General features: G+C 37.9%; 1 long non-coding RNA gene across 1 annotated transcript; it reads left to right on the top strand.

Moving 5' to 3' along the window:
* The first annotated feature begins 739 nt into the window (after nt 1–739).
* Nucleotides 740–8,040, top strand: LOC126645441 (uncharacterized). The gene is made up of 3 exons (XR_007630122.1): nt 740–923; nt 6,346–6,449; nt 7,035–8,040. It is a non-coding gene; the product is annotated as an uncharacterized LOC126645441 (long non-coding RNA).
* Nucleotides 8,041–19,124: the final 11,084 nt, after the last annotated feature.

Here is a 19,124-nt window from a genome sequence, read left to right as displayed (position 1 = left end):
ATGTTGAACTGCTGGTATTGCTAGGTCGGCAATCCCTTCCCCACTTCCTTTTAGCTTGGAAAATCAGGAGACATCTTTTTATTTAATCTCCAAATCACAAGTCTTTTTTACTAAGTTCTTTCTCAACCAGAAAAATTTCCACCTTGACACTGGCATTTTTCCAAATATAATGCCTTTCAGCCTACAAAAAAGAATAAGCCAACAATTCCTTTCCGTCTCAGAGCACTTTACTCAAAGTGCTTAGTGCATTCTTATTCTGACTAAAGATGGATGAAAGTGGTTTGGGTTGGTCTGTTTTATCTGCTGTAAAACAACTGTACTACCAACAACTTGTTTTTCTAAACATCATCTTTCATTTTTCCCTTGTGAGGGTGTATTTTTCATTTTAAGGAAATAATTCTTGCTCACTATTCAGAAGCATCAGAAGTGAATATAAAACTGTAGGTCTACTTCCAGGAATGGCATGAAAATATACGCTGTAATAAATTTTATGCTTCATGTTTCTCAGAGAAACAGTTTATACCATTTAAAGGGGACCAAAGGAAAGAACCATACCTGGAATTTCACTAGAAATTTTCTACCACATAGAAGCAATGTGGGAAAAATATACAACCGAGGTCAATACCCAGGATGCTCTCCCTTCCACCACAGCATCACTCACCACCTCTCTGCCTGTGTATGATATTTCTCTAATGATTATTATCATGTGAGTTCTGCTTCAAAACTGCTGTGCATGAACCAGAGGTGAGTGCTGTCATGTAAGGCAGTAATAGTGGGAAAATTATTAAGAAGCTTCAAAGTTATGAATCCAAACCCAGTGCTTCTGTGCTGTCTTTTGCTCTACCCAAACAGCCTCTACTGCCCCACAGCTGAGGAAACTTGCATGGGAGTCCGCTCTACCAGAAAATGGTCATTAGGAAAAGGTAAGGAAAAACATAAGTTTTTCATCTCAGCACGTTTGATTATGTTTCCCGTGATCAACTATTATAGCTCTTTGCCTTCTGTCTGTTATCACCTTTAGAAGCATGCTGGAAGCATCTCAGCACTTTCAAATCAAAGATGAGCTTGTCATGCAATACTTATATTTTCTGATTGAAGTTGTCATGCACTCCTAAAGAAGGGATTTTTCCTGGTGCTGAGGAAACAGGTACTCGGGCTGATGCAGATCAGCTGTATGCTTAACCTCTCATGTTCAGGACTTGGATGCCTTCCTACAGAACTAATACTGACAGGATGGGACACATAAAAAGAGATGAGTCCAAACCATAAAACAGGCTATGCTGCCCCACAGTCATGAAATCAGTTGGCTGTGATTTCCAGTCACTTGCCTTAATCAAGCTATGAGACTTTGGTTTTATTATGTGTAACAGGCTGGTAAAGCAATTTGCTTAGTCATTTAAACCAGATGTGTAACTAAGACTTAAAGCTATTGGGTGAGAGAATTTGCCTTTGTGGTGTTTATAAAGTGTCACAACCATCCATGGTTTTAAATGGACATTTTTTCTTATTCCTGGTGTTCAACTCTAGTCATCATGCCTTCTACAGGTTGTGCAACACTCTCCAGAGTTACTGAGGGGAGAGGGTTTTGAACTAGATGATCTTCAACGTCTCCTTCCAACCCAAATCATTCTATGGCTCTGTGATGCTTTAGTTTGATGCCTTTAGTTATTATTCACAATGTAACTCACTATTGCAAGACTTTGCTTTTAGTTTCAGTTATGCTTCTGTAAGTCTATGCCCAGAGATACAGGTTTGGGTTTTCATTATAGTCTGAAAGATTAATCAAAACCAATCCAACCATTTTAGAAAAAAAAAGGAGGTAGACAGAAAGTGCTCTTTGTTTATAGTAAAGGCATTTAAATGAGAGGCATTTATTTGTGTCCTTCAAGGTAGAAACTGGAAGAGTGGTTCATGATTGTTTCTCTGTTGCTAGGTGAAACTGCTTAAATGTGCAAAAATCTGAGTATTTAGATTTAAAAGCTTCAGTAGAAACATTTGCTACATGTGAGAAAAGAAGATCAGTGTCTCTCAACCAGAGAGATAGTTCTTAAATGACTGCAACTCTTCTTCTGTGATATGTATGCATCCTATGCATCCATGCACAGAAGCAAGAAAATAATAAAAAAAATGGAAATTATGTCCAATTTTAGTAAGCTGTGCTCTTTTTTTGCCTTTTTTTTCCTTCCACCCCTACAACCCTCCTCTGCCCCCCCCCAAACAGTGTGTCAGACTTGGTCTTGTGGAAGGAAGGAAGGAAGGAAGGAAGGAAGGAAGGAAGGGAGATTATTCTTAGGATACTCCTCATTCTGTACACAGAATAAGACAGATATCCCTCAGAAGAAGAGGGTGCAAGCTTTTATAAAAATACAGAATTACATCTGAGGACTGAATCACAGCATGCAAACACAAATGTACTGTGACAAGCCATATGTTTTGGTTCTTGATTTCTTCATTATAAGCAACTCGAGGAGGTAGTAAAAACAAGTATGCCTCTACGTATTTTCCATCATTCTACTCTCAGTATCCATTTTTGGGGTGTATGCTAAATTCCCATAGAAAATATAAAGTAAGTCCCAGTGCCATTTTCCCAGCTCATTTTTCATATATAATTTTCCATTAATATTGCAGATGATTCTGCTCCACTCCTACTCTCTGGTTTTTTTTCTTTCTCAGCTTGAAATCAGTGCAATTTTAAATACTCTACCTGCCAGATTAGATGTATTGTATTACTCATAAGACACATAAAAGCAGTTAAGCTTTTTTTATTGTTCTTTACATATGTCTCAGCGTAACAGTGAATTTAATATTAGGTTTGTGCAGGAAGGACTAAATAACAGGAAATAATCTATATTTCATAGCTCCAGGTGTCAAGCAAATAGTATATACTACTCAATATCCCTATTGCAGATATGACTTTTATATTAGGAATAAGAAATTAGAAAATTAAAAATGTCCTCTTCTCTCATTTTAATATGTTTTACTGATAATCAAATTTGATCATGTTAGATCAGTCTCTAGGAATGGGAAAAAGAAAGATAAAAAGCTATAGTTTGGAAACAAGCAGGAAGAGCAAGTAAGCTATTCAGCATAGCAATACTTTTTCTCTTTAATGGATTTCTGCTGTCTGTACAACTTCATTTGGAGAACATTAATGAAATAGTAATGTGATATATATGTCTGGTGAGACTCAGGCAATATAATAAATGATTTTGTAGGTGACATTTTGTGCCTTTTAAAGCGTGTTTTTGTTTGTTATTGCCTTAAGCTTGTTCAATGTGCTCAATTTACATCTGACTTTTTTTTTATGTCTTCTATGATACAAGTTCTTAGTGAAGATGCCAAAGCTTATAATAAAGGAGGGTTTAGAAACAAAATTTAAATCCAAGGCGGGCAGACTAAGATCATCACTTTTTCCAGTACTGAATACCAGATAGTTCCTGCTGATTTCAAGGTGTAAGAATAACACTGAATTACTCCACTGCCACAGGGGAGTTACAGATTTGTGCTGTAGCTGTCCTGGCTCTCTGTACCTAACCTGTGCACTGGGAGGACAGCTGTGCACTTGCAAACTGCTTAACTGAAGGGTGGCATCACTGTGACAGGACTGGACAACTGTCCAGCACTAAACACCAGAATTTTGCAAACAGCTTTACTTTTGAATGCTTTTTTTTTTTTTTGCTGTTATTCCTTAAAATCAGGTCTTTCCACCCAATTTCCATTGCTTCTCAATCGTTCTCCTGTCCACGTAATGGTATAACCCTGAAGGATGAGGCAAAGCTCAGCCAGACATGCAGGGCTGGTGCCTACCATATCTTCATCAGGCTCAGCACAGGGCTCCAGCCTTTCTCTGTGGGAAGTGAGGGAGAGTGACGAAATGGGGATAAGCTCCTTGCAGCACTGCTCCCCAACAAGACCATGCCAGAAACTTATATGTAATCCCTAAGGTGAGAGAAGGGTTATTGTCATTCATAAAACTTTTCCCAGCTTGGTTCCAGGAAGCATTACATAATACAGCACTAGGAAGAGCACATTTTATCAGCTTGTAATATATTTGCACTTAAACATCTTGCCTGTACCCTTACAGCTCTATTCCACTGAGTACATTTCCTCTGCAGGAAGACCCATGGAATTCTGTTTGCACTTTCTCAGTGGGGAAATTGAATGATAGTCAAACATTCCTAACTTTTTTGTTTGAATTACACTGTTATTATGCTGTCTGCTGTGAAGAGCTTTTAAGTGAAGTGTTTACCATTAGAGCCTCTCCATTAAAAATTATTTACTATCGACAGTGTTAGCTAGCAGGGAATATTTCTCTGGAATATGGATTTGTAATTACACTGTTAGTTTAAGGTTTAAAGCTTTTTTTGATGGCTTAGAGAGAGGTGTTTTTTTTTGATTTTGAAACCACAGGAGATGTATGAGAAATCTGACCTATCGTGTTGTCTCTGGCTCAAGAGAGGGAATCTGGAATGAATAATAATAAAAATAAGGCAAAGAATTATTTTCTCTAAAAGCACTTTAATCTGATTCCATGGACAGATGGCCAAAGCAGAAATTGTTGTTTTGCTTTGAACGGTTTGTGTGGCTGCCTGGAAGCCATTGTCCCTGCAGCAGGACAGGCAGGCAGGTTGAACTGAGCAAATTCTCCTGGTGAACTTCTCTGAGAAGTCAGCCAGATTCAATCAGGAGTCAAAGCACAATAACTTAAAAGCACAGCAAAAATACTGTCAGCCTGTACACTTCCTTGCCACCCTGAATTTACTGTGTATGTAACGCGTGGCACATCTGCACAGGCTCTGGACCAGGAGCAGAAGAAAGGCGGCCGTGCCAAAGGCACAGCTCTGCGGGGTCTGTGTGCAGTGTCTGTGGGACCCGGGCCACAGTGAAAGGTGCTACTGGGTGGAGGTTTGGCTACTCAGTCGAGGCACACTGCTGCCAGATGGCAGTGCTTACCCTTTTTACACCAGAGCCTTTTCTTTGCTTTCAGCTGGCCCTGGCTATGATCACGGATGTGTTTGCATGGGGTGCATGTCAGTATGCCTAAAAGCCACACCAAATTTTATCAGAAGGTTTGACTCTAGCCTTGTGCGTTAGTATCCAAATGAAGACTGTGAATAAGGAAGGTCTTATTAAGTGATCATAGACGGAAGCTTTAAAATGTACAATTCTTTTAGATCCTCTAAATTAATTCCCTCTATTAAGTGTAATTATTTTAAAGTATAATTTTTTAATATTCATTCATCACTTTATGACAACATGAAAAACTTTAAAATAACTTTAGAAGGACGGCTTAATATTGTCCAGCACAAGGCTGATATGCATCTTGAAACAACTGATCTGAAAGTGATTGACTTCTAAAAGTGAAAAAAATCCACCTTTTTCTGAATCAAAGTGCAAATCTTAACTAATTTCTAGTTTACTTCCTAACTGAAAAAACAAAGAATAATAAGTACAAATGCAGTTTTTGAATTAGACAATTGCAATTTTCCTTGCTTTTGGAAACCAGTGCAACTACTGAAAAAGGAATTTCAGAACACCATAATCCACCAAATGTGAAATTGCCTCAGGAGGAGGTCACTGTGCTAGAAATTCATTATATTAACTTACAAGCAAGTTGCTAGTGATTATAATGAAAACCCCTGACTGTCTCTAGCCATGTTAGAAGTGTGTGTAATGCAACCTCCAATGACACAGCCTAGAAGTGATGAGGCACTGCTGCAAGAGAGGCACCACTCATGGCTCAGGTGAAGCAGCTGCTGGAACAGCTACCATGCACCAATTGCTAACCCATAGCTAACCTGGCTATTAACTTTTCTAGTCTATAATAATTTCCCCAGCTATGGTAAAATGGTTCTGACAAATACCAGACTGAAATTTCCGAACAATTCTACTTTTCTGCAAACCTTACTCTTCAAAGTGACATAAAATAATGGAGTTCTTCTGTCTTTGTATAAATGACTAAAGTATGTGCTATCAAACTGTTGAGTAGATTTTAAGTTGATCCATTTCGAATATTATTTTTATTTTACAATGGCTTTCACGGAGATCTGACCGGAAAACTCATATGATATGTGTGCTTTTGTTTAAATATTCAGATAAATAAAAAGCTATTTTCCTAGGAGGTTGTCTCAGGGCAGAAAGAAATGTGGTGACTGAATTATAAATCCTTTATAGTCATTTACCGTAAAAATGCGGATACACCAGGAACTGTAATGCTGTGACCAATTTTGTTATAATAAAAACATTCTACTTTACCTTTTTATTTTACTTTTCCTCTCCAACAACTTATTGTAAACTTTTATTAGTGCATTTGAAATAAGCCACCTCTTGCTCTTGCTCTTCCAGAGAGAGAATTTCACGGGCACAATCAAAACTTGCTAATCCAAAGAAAGTTGTGAACTAAGAAAACAATCTCAAGATTGTATCAAACATTGCTTAACTCTGTTCTGGTAAGTATACAGCTGACTTACTGGATATTCATAGCATGTTCTGTACTCCTACAGAGATTATTTAGTAAAAAAATGCTTAAAAAAATACCAAAGCAAGAAGAATGATAAGCAGGTTTGTGTTATAATATGTCACAAAGCAGAAAGACAGAATGGGTGCTGTTTGCTGGGTGAACACTCAGCAATATACTATATAGATATTGCATCTACATAGTATATTGACAACAGCAGATTAGAGTGACCCTGGCATCATGGGTTGCTTTTTACATGTGACTAGATCTAGTGAGGAACTGAGGAGACTTTATGTGGTTCATGGGAAAATCTAATTTCCTTATTGGTGATCTAATTTTGAGAACTCTGGCACTACCCTGACAGCATATTTACAAAGAATCAATTCTCTAGGGTCTTTGTGCTAATAAAGCAACCTTCTGCCATTATGCGTGGTGCCTTTTCCTGTTGCAAACACTAAGATATGAAAAATACTAGAAAACTGCCTCTTTTGTGGAAAAAAATTCAGATTGCTTCGATGTAGAAAGTCCTTGAAGTTCCTACAGCTGAACTCAATCCCTCTGTGATCTAATATTCCAGGTTGAAAATCACTGCACACAGGGTGGACAACAACTGATCAAAGTATGAGATAATTGGGATAAAATGATGGAGAAAATCATGGCTGTGTTGATGAAATTTGGAATACCACAGTTCATACAAACCATCTCTACGGAGAGTGGAGAAGTGGAGATATGCTGTGCCACTCACCAGGATGCTGGACAGCCTGCCTATTCTACAGCTACTGGGGAAGTAAAGAGAGTAAAAAGTGCTCAGGGCTTCATGATCAGAGTATTAATCAGTGAAAATGGGGGATGCAAAGAAACTTCATCTTTGCATATAATTAGCTGGCATTCAAGTCACTGTTTTGATGGGATTACTTTTAGACTCCATTGAGGCAGCTGAGCTGGGCATGGTAATTCAGCACAGTTGCATGTGCAGATAGTAGCTCTCAGATGCTGGCTTGAGTCCTGAAAGCAGTACAACAGTGTTGGCTATAAATAATACAGCAGGGAATATGTAGGCAATGCTGTTTTCAATACTCATGTTAATCTATTACAAGTTTGTTTTGGTATCTCTCCCTGACACAGCTTTATGCTGCTTAGACTTATCCTTCATGTGCAAGCAGGGAAGCTCTTTGGTTTTTTTGTGCGGAGGCAACATGCAACTCACAGCTGTATCTGGGAGGAGAAAGAACAGATGGGCTGGAAGTAATTGTGCCATGTTCAAAATTACAATTAAAATTCTATGCTGCTTCTTGAGGAATAAAAATCCAAAGGAGAAAAATCCTCAGGTTTTGTTTTTCAGATGATCATATGAAAATGAAGACTGGGGCATGGTCTCACTGAAAGATTCCAGAAAGAATGTTGGCAATGGACAATAGAGAGGCACAGACAACTCTGAAATACTGCGAGTAATTTTTGTCCTGACAGTATTGGAGAAAGAATGTTCAGTCTTGAGGTTACAGGCACACTGTGTTCATTCAGACATTTGCCCATGAAGTTGAGGAGCCTTGGCTGTGCTTGGAGACATGAAGCCTACAAACAACAATCTTACTCCAGTGGTGGGTGAGATGCGAGTGACCAAACACAGGGCTAGCAAACACTTATATTGTACCTCTTATAATTGCTGCAGTTATAAAACCTTTCTACTGTTCTCAGATTTCTGATAAATTACAAATGGGAAGGTTATAGTGATGCAAACAGGGAACATTTCTGTATATCTTTATTTTATTTTCTATTTTATGTTATGTTGGTCCTGATTTGTGGAACTCAAAGTGAGGTAAGTCACAGGTGAGTACAAGCATACCTGTGTGCCCACATATATTAAAGTCATTCCTTACAGTTGGTCAAAAATCCTCTGATTTCCAAGAAAAATATTATGATAAAATACTAAAATACTAAAAAGAAGGCAATGCCTTTGCCTGATCTTATATGCAGTGTGAGAAGAGATAAAGGTGAAAACACTCATGCATGAGGAAGGATAAAAACTTGAAAGTATAAGACTAATACAAGCTTATCTGATCAGTCACATGTATTTCACTAAAATGTTCAGTTTCTCAGCAGTCAATAACATCTTGCAGGAACTGATGTACTGTCAGGGACAATTGAAGAAAGGGGAAAGCAGAAGTAGATATGTCTGGAAATCACAGGGTTGTGTCCTAAGGCTACAGGGTCAGTGACTCTGTGTATGCCTCTTCCTAAATACATCTGCATAATAAGCTTTTCCCTTTTCATATTAATATTTTTGAAAATGTTTCTGATCTGTATTTGCATATGGATGCCAGATGATGATGCGTTAAGTCTGCAAGCTGAATTGAGCACAAAAACATGCTCAAATGAAGCAGGGAAATATTGCTGTGTCAAAGCCACAGATAATATTACATATGCAAAATTTACCTAGCAAGTTGCTTGGAAGGAACCGTCTCTTGAATATTGCAGCAATAGGATTAGCATTTAAGTAAACCAGCAAAATTTTTCACTGATGAAGAGTACCTAAGAAAGTCATAAAATTGACCTTTAAAAGTTCCTAAAATCTAGCTAGAACTGAGAATCTGTTAATGTAATGGATTTTGTCAAAAACCAACTTACGATTATCATCTGATAAATCCATTTAGAAAAAGAAAAGAACTTGAACATGTAATTCACATTGTTTCTCAGGTCCATTGAGACTTAAAGATTAGGAGTATGTTATGCATGCCTTCTGATGATAATATAATAAATGTGTGTCTTGGGCTTGTGTGGCCAGGTTTTGTTAGTGGGGTGGCTACAGGGGTGGATTCTGTCAGAAACTACCAGAAGCTTCCTCCATGTCCAGCAGAGCCAATTCCAGGCTGCTACAGGACACATTGTCACTGGCCAAGGCTGAGCTCATCAGGAATGATAGTAGTATCTCCGTGGTAATGTATTTAAGAAGAAAAAAGAGTTATTGGACAGATGAAAATTACAGCAAGAGAAGAGCAGAGTGAGAGAACACGTGAACAACTCCACAGACATGGAGGTCAGTGGGAAAGGAGGGGGTGAAGATGCTCCAGGCTCCAGAGCTGAGGTTCCCCTGCAGCCCGTGGTGCAGCCCACGGTGAGGCAGCTGTGCCCCTGCAGCCCATGGAGCACCACGGGGGTGCAGAGATCCACCTGCAGCCCAGGGAGGAGCCCACACTGGAGCAGGTGGATGCCCTGTGGGAGCTCCAAGGTGGCAGGGACCTGCAGCCCTGTGGAGAGAGGAGTCCACACTGGAGCAGGTTTTCTTGGTACGACTTGTGATCCTGTGGGGATCCCATGATGGAGCAGTGTGTGCCTGAAGCACTGCACACCGTGGAAGGGTGAGCCACATTGCAGCAGTTTGTGAAGAACTGCTGCCCGTGGGATGGACTCACATTGGAGAAGTTCATGAAGGACTCTCTCCTATGGGAGGGATCCCATGATGGATCAGGGGAAGGACTCCTCTCTGAGTAGCAGCAGAAACAATCTATGATGAACAGACTGTAACCCCCATTCCCTGTCTCCCTCCACCACAGTTGCAGAGGGGAGTGACAGAGCGGCTTTGGTGAGTACCTGGTGTTCAGCCAGGGTCAACCCACCTGACGTGGCACCTGATGGGCCACATTTGACTCTTCGTATTTGGCCATATTTAAAGAGCTATTTCTAAAGTGGGTATTATCATTTCCAGTACACAGCTTTGCTTTAAGCATTGCTGTGTGCTGACTGAGATTACGGTGTGCTACAAATGGGATTTCCATTATTACAGGCACCAAATAAGACTTATCTGAAAACTCTCTGTTTCCTGACTCTGAAAGGTTTGCTTTAATAATTGCAATAACAGATATATGGTTTTTGTTTCCTTCAAAGAGAGAAATGAGGGTACAAGAGGCCTTTCTATTTTCAAAGAAAAAGTTTGAAATTTTCTCCATCATTAATGCTTCATTCTGGGAACTCTGATTCAGCAAGAGCTAACTTGTCTGTGTTCACAAATTGAATACTAGAGACAGCAAGCATTTTTTTCCTTATGAGGGACAAAACTTCTGTTTTAAATATTAGTGAAATTACAGGATGTCAGAAAAATATACGGAGTTGGGCTGCACAACATATCTTGGCTCCGCAAATATACTCTTGTTTTCAATGCCTCTGTTCCAAATTCAAAGCAGAAGACATCAGGACATGGAAAAAGTCAAGCAGGCATAATTTTCTTATGTTCTTCCATTCATGACTCAGTACAATTTCTTGCACTATGAATTTTGCATTGGACTTCATTTTTTCCTTGAACCTGAATCTTTCCTTTCCTGTGTGAGATATTTCTCTTGGTAAATGTATGCTTACTGGAGTTAAATGTATTTAAATTGCTGCAAAGTTGTAAGGGAGTGACACTTTCTACTGAATAACTTTCTCAGCCTTACATAACAACCACCTGAAAGTCAAAGTTGTGCCTTTTCCCAAGGACATAGTTTCAAAGTTGTCACCTGTAATTGCTATTCATGGAAAGGAACTAATCAGATAGATAGTGTTCATCATTTGATTTCATACTTGTTCTACAAGCTTTAAGCACAGGAAACCTATGAGAGATTTATTTCACTGCTCACTCATATCTTTACTGCACAGCATAAAGATGAACGTCTACAAAGAGATGTTTGAATTCAGTACGTCACTCTGCTGCATAGATAGGATACTAGGTACATGGAGTGCTAGCACTCCATGTACCTAGTATTCTATCTATGCAGCAGGGTGACTGACAGAATTCAAAGATGCATTTTAGCAAGAAGGCTAGTGAAGATCCTTTAAATAAATGCAAACTTCTTCACCAAAAGGCTGGAGAGGAGCAGGAGTAAGTCTGTAAAGAGGGAACTGGACAGTATTATTAGTAGAAGGCACTGCAGAAATAAAAAATGTTTCAAAAAGATGAGTTTCCTTAATGGAAAAGGGCTTTGTTCAATAATCCAATACAAAATTTAGTAAAGCTTTGGGAAATGTCTCCATTTTGAGGTATTGCTTTGACAAACATCCACAGTTAGCATGGTTATAGCTGTAGTTTGTTCTGTTTTTTAGCACACTGGTCTTTTCAAAGTTTCCATTATGTTATTTTTTTAAGGCAACATCAGTGTCTGTGAAGTGGAGGCTCATCCTGAGACCATGAATCAATCTGACATGCTGAATGGTTGTCTGATTTTATAACTTGTATGAATATATAATACTGACATAAAAAAAAAAAAAATTCAAAATCAATGTCATTAATATCCCCTTTGCTTTAAAAAAAGCCAGTCCATTGCCACTTGGCAGGAGCTGGCCTGGTATGAGATAATAAGAACACATACTGTGACATAGCTTGGTACATTAGTATCTTTCCATTAATTATATAACCAAAGTTTTCTCCTTGATGATAATTGTTCCTCCTTTATTTCCTTGTAGTTTGAATAGCATAGATACATATCTTTAAACATTCTATTTACTGTCAGAAATTGTATGTGAATGGATTTAATGTAAATACTTTAGAATAGTCTTGGTTCATAAGTTCTTCATGTCATTCAGTACTTAACACAGCTATAAAATCTAAGATGTCCCAGAAGAGCATATATAGGGCACATCTAGATTGCACTTGAAAACCAAAACATTGCATCACTACTTTCTTCAAATACTATTTTTATTGAACTGCGTGTGAACAAGGCCTTGCCATTTACATTTCATTATTCAAATGAGCATTGAAGCAAAGTGTATTAAAAGTTGCAGAGCCTTGAGTTTTGCTCTTATTTGCTTCATATATAACCCAGTTTTCTTATCCTTAGAGTTCAGAAATCACCTGCTGATCTCCTTGGAGTGACATGAGAAATTGCCAGGTAGAATAATGAACCTAGAAGCAGATTTCTTGATCATCTATATAAACATAACATCACACCTGGGGTCTATTCTGGAGTCAACCAGCCAGCCAGCTTCCTCCAGAGCAATGCCCATGATGGCTGCAGGGACCCTTCTTCTATGCAGGATGAGTGACATCACAAAAAGCTGTGCTTACAGGTACTCTGTGCAGCTGCCAATGCTAGAACAGGTTTCTTTCCACCTTTGGCTCTGTGTCTTCATGTGTCAGGACCCAAAAAGGTCTTTAATATTTTACTATAGGACCATCATTTCTCCCTTGCAACATGACCCAGTGTCTGCATTCCATCACTGAGGTGATCTCCCATTGGTCTGAAGAAACCAGAACACTGGTCTCTATATACACTAAAATTTCCCAAAGATAGGAATGTTTTGCCTCTGTCTGGACCAGATGCTATCCAGTGCTTCTGAGCTGAGAAAGAGCTGACTGTGAATGCCAACCAATCTGTCCTACAGTCTTTATAGAATCTAGATATCTCTCTATGGGATAGACAAAAAAAAAAAAATAAAATCCAGCTTTCTTTTTTCTGCCCCTTTCTTTCCCCCAGCATGCCCCTGTTTTTCAGCCATTCTTTATGACAAAAAGCGATATAAAGCAGAATGGTCTTTGAGTTCTGTGTTGGTGGTGCTGATCTTAAAGCACTACAAATTTAACCCTATCATGGCTATCTTTTTTTACATGAAGTTTCTTATAACACATTGAAGTGTTCCAGCTGTTTCAGTGTTTTGGTATGTATATCTGATGAAAACTTTTGAGTTACAGAGGACTACAGAGACATAGAGAGGCTACAATTTAAAAGAGCATTTAATGCATTCAGGAAGTCAACAGATTAAGAATTCTGGTTCCACTAGAGCTCGGGAAACTGAAATATATCCTTAAATCTAGTCTTGCTTTTAAAATAAGGAACACTTCAAATTACAGAGGACAGCTGTTAAATTGTCTTCATATACTGTCCATCTCAGGAGATCATCCCAAAGAATTATTCAAATTATTCACCTGTAGCAAGGTGCCTATGAACAGATATCTTTAATTTTCCTGCTTTTTAACTAGAATCTTTGATTTTCCAAATTTGAAAAAGACATTTTTAGTGTCCTCAAAAATTTTTTTTTCAAAAAATGCATCTCCTACTACTTTAAAATTAAATGAGAAGACCAAAATTCTGTCTGTTGGAGTGACACAGAACAAACCTTCGTGTTTTCTAGTTGGGGAACTGGTGGGAAAAATACTGCTAGCCTTCATGCACTTGATCTGTAGAAGGAAGGTCAAGAGATATTTTACTATTGGGTTATTCTGGATTTTACTAGAAAGAGGAGAGATGAACCTTGGAAACTGTGAATCCACTGGCAGGCTCTGCAGAAAACTGTTCTGCCACCATCTAACTCCTTCACCTATTTCTACCTTGCTCTTCCAAATTATCTCATTACCTGTTTTTCCTCTCTGCTACCTTATCAACACAGTTTTGATGTTTGCTTACCTTTCTTTCTCTGCCTTCTATTAGAATTTTTTTGTTGTTGTTTGTTTGTTCTCCTGTTCTTTACCTACAGTCTTTCAAGTCTTAATCTTTTTTACTCTTACTATTTGCACTGGAGTTAGAACTACAGTTCTTGCAAGGGCATGAGGAGGAATTAGGGAAGTGTCAATAGGGAAAAGAGGCAGGGAAGGCTTCAGTTTCTAGGAGCTGAGGGAGGCAGGTATGACAGGGTTTCAGAGTAAAGATCAAGATAATTTCAAAGATTCTATAAGCTTACCCAAATAAACACTGATATTTTTCAATCTATAGCAATGCCTTCTTTTCCAGTCCCACAGCAAATAATGTATCCCTGTGAGTTTCATGTCAACCTTTTAGCTATATGAAAATGGAATTCAAAGCATATTTTGATGTTTTAATGAATCACCTCCACTCTACTTCAGTTTTTCCAGAATGCCTTAAATATTTTACATTTTCTCCACTTCCTATGAATTTTCTGTGTTCATGTGTAGCATTTAATAATAGAACCTTGTTCAACATTTATATAATAGCCATATGGTCCCAGATATAGTAAAATAATTTGGCTATAAACACCTTTTATACAGGCTAGAAAGGTATTTACCTTTTTTTGAAGCAGCATTGTGGTTTGCAATGTACTTCTAATCTTTTCCTGAGGTACATTATAACTTTTTACTCCATATTTTGCATTTATGCATTCAGTATGCATTCCTTCTCATCTGATTTACCTCATAAGTAACTCATCAGATATCAACTTCTTTCTTTCAGATGATTTATCAAAGTTGTTAAGATGATTTTATATTTTATCTTATCCAGAGAGCATTCTAGTTGGTGTTACTGGTGGTTTGGGGTTTTTTTCCCCAGTATACTCTCTGTATAATATTTAACCCTAATGGAAATATTGAAGAGTTCAAGATTTAGGACATATCTCTCTAAGACTCGGTTAATCTCCTTTTGGTAGAAAACAAAATTCTAACTATTCTCTATTCAATCTTCTGCATAACAGTTTTATCTACAATGTATTTCTTTAGTTTGAATATGAGGCTGTCTTGTTGGTCTGTGTGAAAAGCCGTAAAAAAGACAAAATATTTTCATGTTTCCCACTCATCCAATTAGTCAATAATTTTATCAAAGAAGGAAATTGTATTGAACACTATTTGTTTTTGAAAATATGTGTTGAATGATTCTTATTACCCTCTTGTGTTAACAAGCTAATGAATTACTTTATAATTTATTCCACAATTCTTTGGAGTATGGAGGTCAGGTTGAATAATCACTAATTTCTTAGAGAGCTTTTTCCTCTTTGAGAAAGATTTTCTTTTTATCCTTTTCCAGTCCTTTGGGAACACACTGTTTTTTGAGCGTATTCAGAAATCAGTGCTAATAGCTCTGGGACTGCTCAGACTACTGCTGTGAGTACTCACAAGGGGACATTTTGTCAGACCCTGCTGAGTTTGTTATCTCTAACACTTAAATAATCTTCCATGCTTCTAGTTTATCTCCCTTCCTCTTCTTGCTAATTACACAATGAGTGCTTGGACCAGTAGATACTTTGGTTTGAAACAGCTTTGGTTTGAAACACTTAGTGACCCCGTATAAAGCCCAAGTGTTCACCAGAAATCCACATCTGTGCCAATAATTGGAAGGTCTAGGTTAGATCCATGTTCTCCTCTCCTTTGCTGGCCTAGGAGGAGAAGGTCCAAACTCATCTCTGACATCCACAGGTGTCTGAGGCTTCAGGAGCACTGAGCTCAGCACAATACCTGCTTCAAATCTAATATGTCTCCCTCACAAGAGGGAGGCAGAAAGGAATGGCCAGGACAAGAAGGAATGAACCTTGTGCTACTCTAACGGTGCACAGGAAAAGAAAAGGTTAAGCTGTGGTCTCTGCTCCAAAGATTATTTCAGCTTTTTTTGAACAGAGATCTGTTAAAGTTTAGGAAAGTTCCTTGAGGTAGAAAACATTGGCAAATTTTATGAAAAAGTCATTTTGCAAAGATGGTGTTACATTGTAAAATAATGTTTTAAATAAAATAATTTTGTTATCCAGTAGGATGTAAGTACTCATTGTGTCATATTTGTCATGCCTTCTGGCATAAAAAATTTAGCATTTGCTGCAAGACACATTGGCTGCTGTCACAAGAGGTAGCAAAATTGATTTAAAAGAGGGACAGCATATGGCAAAAATATCACTTTGGTTAAGGACATAATGCTACAATTAATAATAAAAGAAGAAAATAATCTTTTTGTAAAAGGAAATCTAATGCATTTAAAGTGCATCCCTGGAGCAGTTTGCTGTGTTTACAAGCCTAGGTGAATTCTCCTAGGTGCAGTAATCTTTCAGTGTAATTTATTTTGTCAGGACTATGCCAAGCAGGAATACATAGCAGATATAACATAGAATACATAATAAGCTAGAACCTTCCCCTCTCTCTGAAATCTTTTGGCCTGATGAACTTTTGTACAAAAGACTTTATTCCTTGAAAAACAAAGCAGTATATACACTTGAGTTGGAATGTCAGACTTCTTCCTTGGTGCTGCATCACAGTGAAATCTTTTCTTTATTTCAAGGTTGGGCTGAGTCTTATGGCATGTGTTGACATCTCTGAATTCTTGCTTGTCTAGAAATAGAGCTGAAGTGGAAGATCTCTACAAATTACCACTTTTTGACCAGGGAAGGGGAAAAAACCCCAAAGTATATAAATTCAATGAAAAACTGTCTAAAACTTCTCTGTTTAGAAGGCCAGGTGGCTTTTGCAAGTCCACATAGATTATTATTCCAAAAGTTATAGCAAATGAAAATACAAACCAAAGGCTCCTGAAGAAGTTTTTATTCCCTGTTTTTCCAGAAGATAAGGAGAGGTTATTTCAACTAAGGATGAGAAGGAAGTTGACCTGCTAGATCCTTGCAATTGCTTTCAAGACTTTTACTTGCTAGAGAATCAGGAATGTGGGATATGATAGGTGTTGGTGTTTCACATCTTTAAGCTCTCAAGAATGGGTTTCATACATTGCAGACATGCACAGAAGTACATCCCTGAAGCAGTTTGATGGGAGGCAAGAGGGTTCTCTCAGGCAGCAAATAGAGTTTGTTAAAGTGAGTGGCTCAAATAACTAATCTGTGCTGATTTCCATGGACAAGTTGCAGTGAGTCCTTCAGAAACCTTCAGATCATGTTGTGCAAGGTTATATTATGCACATGGCATCAACTACAGGTGCACAGAACAAAATGCACCTAAAAAGTCATACAGACTTAGAAGCACATAAAAGATCATATACAAAAGCTATGCAAATCCCCTTTATATAGTTCCTGAGACTCACATCAGAGACCCCTCTTCAGGTTGTTCATAGTACAAGGAAATGGAAGGTAATTAAAAAAAAATCACTAAACCAAAAAGCAACAAAAACCCCTCCGCTTGAGACATTAACAACATGGTAAGCTTCTTTAAAACGCTGGTTCTGTCTAAGAGACATTTTACTGATATGGTCAGACTACCTATGGGTTTTCTCCTAAAAACTTGTGGAAATGAAGTGCACAGACCTGGGGACAACTTATCTCTTCCTGGCATAAATCTCCTCTTAGTTTTCCAAGGACTCAGATTTCAACAATTTCTCTGAAATACTGATAAGATTTTTAAGAAGAGGTTGAATGACTGAAGAATGATAACTGTATGAAAATGGATTTTCTTTCTGCTTCCCAGAAAATAGCATAAAGGAAGGTAAAAGAGAATTCTTGTTTCTTAGACTGTAATAATATGAATCTATTCTTTCAGTATATTATTAGTCATGTTTCATCCCCCCCATAAATAGACATTTCCACTTTATGCTTAGTACTCAACTGAAAGAAAATTTAATTTATTCTCCTTTGTAAAATTCATATGAGAGATTATTTTTTGAGATTTGAAAAACTGCTAGAATTTCTAGGTCTTCTTGTTTAAAGTGTTGCTTTGCTTGTTTTCTATTTTGTGATAACAAGAAGAGTAGAGAATTCATCCTCCACACAGCATCTTTTTTAACCTAATACTTCTTAGGAGCAAAGATGTCACAAAGCTTCTTGAAATAACATATAAGTCATCAGGAACTCAAGAGAACTTGGTTGTTTCTAGCTGCCCAGGACTACACTTTCAAAGCAAAATCCAGAGCATTGTTATGCTCTGCATAACAAACAGTCAGACTATCAGGAATAATCACTAGCTAATACATAAGAGCCCAGAGAAGGACCCAGTAGAATGGGAATGAAGGGATTTTTATACATGTCTACTGAAACATCCATGTCAGTTTGTCCCAGTCACATCTCACTGACACCTAAAAGCACAAACTGGCAACAGAGAACGGAATCAAATTTGTAAAGACTTGATATTTATATTTTCTTGATTTTCAAGAGAGAGACGCAACATGGAGCTGAACGTGGAACAAAGAATTATTCATCTCTTTTGTATTCTCCTTAAATATCTGCTGGTGGAGTAAGACAAATCTGAATGAAGACACCTCACATCAGAATGAAGACATCAAATTAAGGCAGGGGACCTTAATAATAATGTGTGTTTCTCATTATTAATTAATAATATATTTTTTCCCCCACAGAATCAAAAGTGCAGAATGAGAGACCACAGATTTTTTTTAAACATTTCTCAGAGGACCATTTCCGTGCCAGTCAGATGATGGAGTCTGTTCAAGGGTGCTGTACCTAGAGGCATTACACTGTTACAGCTGAAAGTTGGCATCTTCTATAGTTTGTTCCATAACTTCCCACTGCTACAAATTGCCAGAGCATCTAGGGCAAGGACAAGATTGCTGAAGAGTTACCCCGGCCAGGTAGGAATATAGCTGAACAGAGCAATGTGAGAACAATCTTTGGTTTGATCCACAAATGCTGCTCTTTCAGGAGGTAATTTGGAGGGGAGGTAAATCATGCTAAAGTATATTTCATAGAGTAACTAATTCACATAGCCATAACTAACTTGAAGGCTTGAAGGTGATGGAAAAGCACACATTATTAGAAAGGACAAAGGTAATGTATTTGTTTTCTTTCTTATGGCAGAGAATTCAGATTAATTTCTTTATCTGTGTTTGGATGAAACATTCCTACCATTTGTTTAGCCCAGCGGTAGCTTCAAAGCATTCTGAGTATTTGGCTAGGTGCATTCGTATTTTATGTCATAAATTATGGATCACATTAGCTGAGCCATTCATAAAGTCAGTAAGTAATGATAAATGGATAGCCAAATTCAGCTCTCAGTTGCACGTGTGTAAATCTGTAGTAGCTTTGATATTTACAAAACATT

The sequence above is a fragment of the Myiozetetes cayanensis genome, unplaced genomic scaffold (assembly GCF_022539395.1).
Source record: "Myiozetetes cayanensis isolate MyiCay16 unplaced genomic scaffold, myiCay2020 scf1, whole genome shotgun sequence".
NCBI classification, from domain to species: Eukaryota; Metazoa; Chordata; class Aves; order Passeriformes; family Tyrannidae; genus Myiozetetes; species Myiozetetes cayanensis.
Note: the sequence above shows the minus strand (reverse complement) of the source record. Positions and strands in the feature narration are given on the sequence as shown.